Source organism: Haliotis rufescens, unplaced genomic scaffold, assembly GCF_023055435.1.
Source record: "Haliotis rufescens isolate VD_foot unplaced genomic scaffold, xgHalRufe1.0.p SCAF_6, whole genome shotgun sequence".
Classification (NCBI taxonomy): domain Eukaryota; kingdom Metazoa; phylum Mollusca; class Gastropoda; order Lepetellida; family Haliotidae; genus Haliotis; species Haliotis rufescens.
The window spans coordinates 51,842,100-51,849,710 of record NW_025964334.1 but is presented as its reverse complement, the minus strand read 5'-3'; the positions used below and the strand labels follow the sequence as shown (position 1 = coordinate 51,849,710).

General features: G+C 37.6%; 1 pseudogene; it reads left to right on the top strand.

Annotated features, from left to right (window-relative positions):
* The first annotated feature begins 1,497 nt into the window (after positions 1-1,497).
* Positions 1,498-5,312, top strand: LOC125374865 (annotated as a pseudogene).
* The last annotated feature ends 2,299 nt before the right edge of the window (positions 5,313-7,611 follow it).

Here is a 7,611-nt window from a genome sequence, read left to right as displayed (position 1 = left end):
TATTGGTGTTAATTGTATTCATTCGGGCTTCCCAGACTGAGTTTCTGGTTGGAGGGTATAATCACTCGTCTGTAGAGACCTTGGTCTTCAACTTGAAGTCGTCATCAGACGCGGCCGATTTCGGTGTCCCGATCCCTTATTTCAAACACCTCTACTTTAGGTATGTGTGTTGAGAAACGGATCGATGATCCTTTTGTGGATATTGTTGATTGTTTCCTCTTCTCGTTTTTTACCCATCAATTCAATCACTGACATGATTGAGGGTTTGACGAAGCGATAAAAGAGATGCCGAGCGGGCCCAACCTATCGTCCTCTGGAGATAGGAATACCCCGTCTTGTAGATTCGACGACTGGATGTATACTCTCTCGAATATAAGTCGTACTCGTTCGTTTTAGACATGCGATTACGCTTGAGTACGTTTGAACATGTTACACATGTTGTACCCGACTTATTGTGTTTCAGTTGTTCACGTATCAGGATCTCAACATTCTTTGAGAGTGTTCTTCTTATCCTGTCTACCAGTTGTTGTTTTTGTGTGTTGTTTTTTGTTTTTTTCTTACGACACTTAACTGTGTTACTGTATTAAGTATTGTACCACTGTTAAGTTCCAGCTTCCTCGTAAATATCCTACGGTTGTGATCTATAGACAAGGGAGTTGCGCCCCACCATCCAACTGTGGGATAAAATGCATAGTGTCAGATAGGATAAGTTTAAAAATTTGAAAATTTTATTATAAATTGTATATTTATATACTTATCCTATCTCACACGTTATATGCCCACCCGTCCATCCCCACATCGCAATTCCTTAGTCTATATGCTCTTGAAAGAGAATGAGTTGACTGGGATAGACACGTGATCAGTGCAAGAAGGTCAACCAGCATGCATAGCGCGCATGACTCAGATCTGGGAGGTGACCGTGACGATGTGAGGTATGACAGGGTTAATTAACTTTAGAAGCTGGAAACTTTTATTTCAGATACGTTTCCACTCATAATCGAAAGAAGAAAGAGAGATGCATAGTGTGAGATAGGATAAGTATATAAATATACAATTTATAATAAAAATTTCAATTTTGTTAAACTTTAACTCCAGCCTCACCTGGATGATACCTTTGGTGTGGGATACTCATCATGTGAGAGAACTTTGGGTCAATTTTCCTGTCACCATGTAGCTGCTGCACTTATGTTTGGGTAAGTTTAAGTAATAAAACATAGGCTAACTGTTGATAATAATGTTCCTGCTTGACTCATTGGGCACACTGACTCGGTTGATTTCGAACACCATGCCACAATATTGTCTGTCAATGTTAAAATGTGTTCACTCAGCATGCTCACATCTAATGCTTGCTTTGTTTGAAATAGATCATAAACCTGTAGATGTTACAGATTCTGTCAAACATGTTGTTAATGTTGGTTATTAATTTTTCAAGTAATATTACAATAGCCAGCAAAACTGATGTCAAGTGTACCTCGCTAAATGCAGCTAAGTCTAAAAATGAGGCCAGGGATTTCGAGTATGGAGGAACTGTTTCCCCCTCGCAAGCCTAGTTACAAGTGAGTGTGTTCAACACAGCTGCATACCAGCCTTTTGATATCCCTCTAATCAATATATGGTAAATATGTATGTAATCATGGTAATGTTTCATGATTTAGTTATTTTGAAAATGTCATTTCATTTGTTGTAAGTACTTATTTTATACCTTTGATAAACCAGAGCTCTACCTAGAGAGGTCACAGATGGCGACCGCAAATTTATGCATGATGAGCTGGACAAGCTTGGACGATTCACTGGTGCCTTTTAAGTTGAATGTTGATGTGTTGCCATTAGTGTTTTATTGTTTTATTCTTTATTAAGTTATTCTATACATGTGTGCTTGCACTAGCTCTAACCCTTTTTAAGATACTGTTGAGGGTAAATACATTTGCAAGTTGTAAATGTGTTTCTTGTTTTCTGTTACAAGAGGATTACTTCTGGTTTCAACAAATCATACTGATATCTTCAGGAAGTTGGTTTTAAGTTTATTTTCCTTCTAACAAGCATTTTCCAATAAATCATATTGTTTTTGTTATTAAGACAGAAGTATTTCTTTGTGTTAAAATACATATTATACATATAAATTTATTCTCAATCATGCCTAAGTTGTAATTTACTTTGATCTATTTCTTAAAAGTATCTGAGCTACTTATTGCTTTAATTATGAGCTATATGCAATTTCAAAAATAACATCTATTTTCTCAGGCTGAATCACTTATACACTGTTATCTTTTGTCATTGAAATATCATTACTTATCATGCTAATATACCTGTAACTTATTTATGTAACTATGTATTGCAGCACTCCGACGGATTCTGTCACCAGAACCACCAGTTGAGGAGCCAATAATAATATCTGTAGAAGATGCTGTACTCAGCCAGGCGTACATGGAAGCACCGTGTAAGCAGTTCTGGCTGAGCAGGGCAGTCCTGCTGTCACCATCCAGGATTGCAGATATTGCAAAAAGGACAGCCGGACAGAGGACAAATCCTCTGTGGTGTATTGTTCGAAAACACCGAATCACTGCCTCCAACTTTGGTGCTGTGTTGGGGTCGATCGGGAGAAATAGGTATGGTATTCTAATATGATGAGAAAATGAAATATTTCTTCAATGCTATTTGCAAGTAGAAAGCAGGACTCTGTCAAATAGCGCCACTTTCCATGTTATATACATATTGACTTGCTCTTGCATTGTTATAGCTCACCAAGGCCTACATTCCCAGTGAGCTTATGTCATGGCATATTGTCACATTATTGAGCACCTATTTGTGTATCCAATACATTGAAGGTATCCGATATGACTGATGAAGCGGTTACTCTCAGCCTACAATCTGGAAGCAGTGAAGAGTGTAGCCTGGGGAATAAATCATGAGTCAGTTGCTCTCAGGGGATATCAACCTGGTGATGGTTTGATTGAAAATACAGGTACTTTCTGAAACCATATGTTCTGATAGTAACATGGTTTACCCCCTGGAATGGTTCATTGTATCTTCTGAACTATTTTGGACCCTGCTAAAGCATAATCTTCCCAGAAGAAAAAGCTGATATTTTGATATGATACATGTATGATATGGGTTCTTATCATCTCTGAGATTCGGAAATGGAAAATAGATCAAATCTGAAATAATAAACATGTGATTTTGGTATAGCATGAATAGTATTGTCCTTCTTACCAAACTGACCACATTCCACAGCTGATCTCCCTGTAAATATTCCTAAGAAATAACCTTTAGTTCATTCCAATGTATCATTGATTGATTGATTGATTGTTGTTTAACGCCGCACTCAGCAAAATTCCAGCTATATGACGGCGGTCTGTAAATAATCTAATCTGGACCAGACAATCCAGTGATTGACATCATGAGCATCGATCCACGCAATTGGGATCGATGACATGTATCAACCAAGTCAGCGAGCCTGACCACCCGATCCCGTTAGTCGCCTTTTACGACAAGCATAGTCGCCTTTACGGCAAGTATGGGTTGCTGAGGACCTATTCTACCCCGGAATCTTCACGGGTCTCCAATGTATCAGGTTCCACAGTGATTTCAGAAGCACTGAAAAATAGCAACAAGACACTGTTGATCACCAGGAATCCAATGTGAGTGAGTGAGTGAGTTAATATTTAACGTCACATCGGCAATATTGCAGCCATATCGTGACGAGAGAAAATGTGACTTTAATAACATATATGTAAACTGTATAAAAATCTGTCGACGAAGGACAGTAAAACAACTAGATTATCACAGATATATGTTTAAAACTAGTACAGAACCATAATCCAATGTATCAGGTTCCTGGTGATCAACAGTGTTCTGGTGCTATTTGTAAAGTGCTTCTGAAATCACTGTGCCTTTTGAAGCTGAATTTGTTTGTTGAAGATACTAATCTTTTTGTTTCAGAATAAAATGTGAAAACTATCCAAATTAATTTTCCCCACCATGTTGGCTTGCAATTACAAGAAATCTGTTTGACATACTACTAATCTATTCATGTTCGTGTGTTTTCAGGAATATGGATGCATGAATGTGGTGTGCTTGGGGCATCCCCAAACGGCCTGGTCAAGGCTGCTCTCACGATGCCAGTTATGTTCCAGTCACCTGCAGCAAGGCATTTCCTACCAGACATTATTGAGGTGAAGTCCCCTAATGCTGCGAGCACTGTTGGAATTCAAGCAGCTGATGATACTGTGAAAGGCTTCTGTCTTGGTTCGTATGTCAGAGCTTTGTTTGTGCATCTTGACAATGTCAAAGTACATTTTTGTCAATTTAATAAGGTCACTACTTAGGGCATCTGCTGTTTGTATTCTTATTTCATAAGAACATGATGTTTTATTGTAGTAGGCACACCTTACTCCAACAAGGCAGGTCTATATTCTGTTCTAAGGCTTATATTACGCCCCAAGTCTGCACATGTTTGAGACCCGTGAAGATTCCGGGGTAGAATAGGTCTTCAGCATCCCATGCTTACCGTAAAAGGTGACTATGCTTGTCGTAAAAGGCGACTAACGGGATCGGGTAGTCAGGCTCGCTGACTTGGTTGATACATCAATGCCAATTGCGTGGATCGATGCGCATGATATCAATCACTGGATTGTCTGGTCTAGACTCGATTATTTACAGACCGCCATCATATAGCAGTAATATTGCTGAGTGCGGCGTTAAACAACAAACCAACCAGCCACATGTTTGAATGGACAATGCACCCCCTTCTTCCATGAAATAACATATCTTGATAAATTAAGTTAATAAGTTGTGATATAATACCTAGTACAATGTAATTGAACATTTTTGACATTATACAAATATACAGGTCATCCCTTAATATACTGGGAGTGATTCTTATCACCACACTGTACATTAAGGGACATCTTATGGGGTTTAATCATGTTGTTTGTTTGATCGACGGTCTGTAAATAAACGAGTCTGGATCAGACAATCCAGTGATTGACATCATGAGCATCGGTCCACGCTAATGAGTTGGTTGGTTGGTTGGTTTGTTGTTTAACGCCACACGCAGCAATATTCCAGCTATATGACGGCTGACTGTAAAATAATCGCGTCTGGACGAGACAATCCAGTGATTGACATCATGAGCATCGATCCACGCAATTGGAATTGATGACATGTATCCCTCGCTACAACGCTACCTTCGGGGTCCAAATAATTGATGAGCGTTGTAGATGATCAGCGGTTTAAACGGAGGTCGAGTCGTAGGTGGTATATGACCAACAAAATAGTTAACATCCTCTGCCTACCTAACAGGATCTACATAGCACCTTTCAGAGTTTACAAAAAGATTAGGATAGAAGTTTTTTATGATTCATAGTGTAAAAAAAATTTATCGAGTAGTAATATGCGCTTTCAAGAAAACACAGAGTATACATTCAGCAAATTCAGGTGAATAAACAGGTACATGTATAACATACTTGGTCAATAAAAATATGAAATTTGATATCAAACCCCACTAGACATGATGATTTACCATTTGAAATGTATTTTCTGCTCTCCAAGGCATTGTGTTATATGCAGAAATTAATATTGCTGTGTGTATTTTCTCGTAAACTAAGCCGGAAATAGCAATCGGCTGTGCACACGTTTCATCCCAATCTACCGGTGATTCAGTTAAAAAGTACCCAATGATTTGTTGTTTAACGCCGCTCTCAGCAACATTCCAGCTATATGACGGCGGTCTGTAAATAATCGAGTCTGGACCAGACAATCCAGTGTTTGATATCATGAGCATCAATCCACATGCATCAACCAAGTCAGCGAGCATGACCACCCGATCCCGTTAGTCGCCTTTTATGACAAACATAGTCGCCTTTTACGGCAAGCATGGGTTGCTGAAGACCTTTTCTACCCCAATGGAATTTTGAATAAATTCAATAAAAGATATTGCAAACATTAGTTCAGATAAACAATAAACATTTTTTTTATCACCGGATATTATGATAATAAGATTAAATTGTATTAAAAAGAATGATTTATCCAAACCATTAGTATGTTAATGATTGACAATACCTTTTCATCACTGTCTTTGATATCGTCGATGGAAAATCGAGGCCGTCTTTGGCGCAATTGCCGGATTTCATCTTCAAGTGTTGTAATCTGGTTTTTAAGCATTGTGATCTCTGTGTTGCGGGCTGTGTTTAGATTGAGACACTTTGCTGTGCATGTTATGGAGTACCCGTGCTCCTTTTCAACTTGTGACAGGTGAAATTGTAACCAAATAAACAAATATCCAGTGTTTTTAAAATCTTTTTTTTATGTATTATTTTCTCATGCATAGTTTTGTACAGATTCAAATAGCTTACGTGAGAGTCAGCCTGTGATGTAAGTGTGTCACCATCTTCATTTACAATAGATGTGGCTGCATCCTCAAGTGGGCCATGCTGCCTTTTACTTCTGAGAAATAAATCTTTATTTTACTAGGTTTTATGTGGATATTATTATCATCATCATTATCTGATATGTTTGTTTTGAAAACTAAATTATATATAGTCAATGTGTCAGACAGACAAGATGACTTCAGGAAAAGGGACGGTTCGGCAGCCTCGTGGTTAAAGCATTTACTCGTCACGCTGAAGACCTGGGTTTTGATTCTCCACATAGGTACAAGGTGTGAAGAGCATTTCTGGTCCCCCGCCTTCATATAAATCCCACCCCGTTCACCCACTTTCAGTAAAATGTTGGTGAATATGTGATACCATTTCATTTTGCGGACTAAGATTTTTTCTATTAAACCTCAACCACTGCTCATGGTTGGTATGACGTATGCACTATACAATTTTTAGATTTCAGTGTTATTTGCTTTATCCCTATTTGGTTTAATATTTTTGTTTCCTGTTTCCTGAGCTCTACACACATTTTAGCTGTAAGATCCTCAAACTGGAAAAGCTTCCCTTTATTATGAGAGAAGAAGGATGGATTGTTAGATTTATCACCATCTTGAAAATGACAGGAGCAAATTCTGTCATTTTCAGAAGATGGACACCTGTCAAGTCGCCTGAAACATGAAAAGGGCTATGGTTAAGGCTGCTGAGGCTACAATTCTTATATGGGTCATTCTATAAAAAAGTAACACTTTGGCCTATGAAAATACAACAAATCTGAATTCATTTTTGAAATGTTTTTATTGAGCAGATAAACAACATAACAATTACCGAAGATAAATGTAAAGTGTGCAGGCTTAATATGTCTTATTTTCCTTTTTGCAGAAAATTATTTTTTGTATCTCTGTACCAAATGTCTGTGCTGTTACCCTGCGTAAAATTCAGTTTTTGTCACCAAAAATAAATCTAAAATGAATTAAATTTATGATATGGTTGTTGTATATTGGCATAGTTCAAATAACAACAGCTGTGAAATTTCATTTATTGGCTTTACTAAATTATTAGACTGTAAATATATGCATACAATGGAATTATTTGCAGAACGATATACAATTAACTTGTCTACCTCTTACAATGAAATGGAGCTATCATTATTCTATAAGGTAGTAATAGTTATTACACTCATTTCACTATTTATATATATATTTGTCAGCAGAGTTGAACAAATAATAACTTTTGA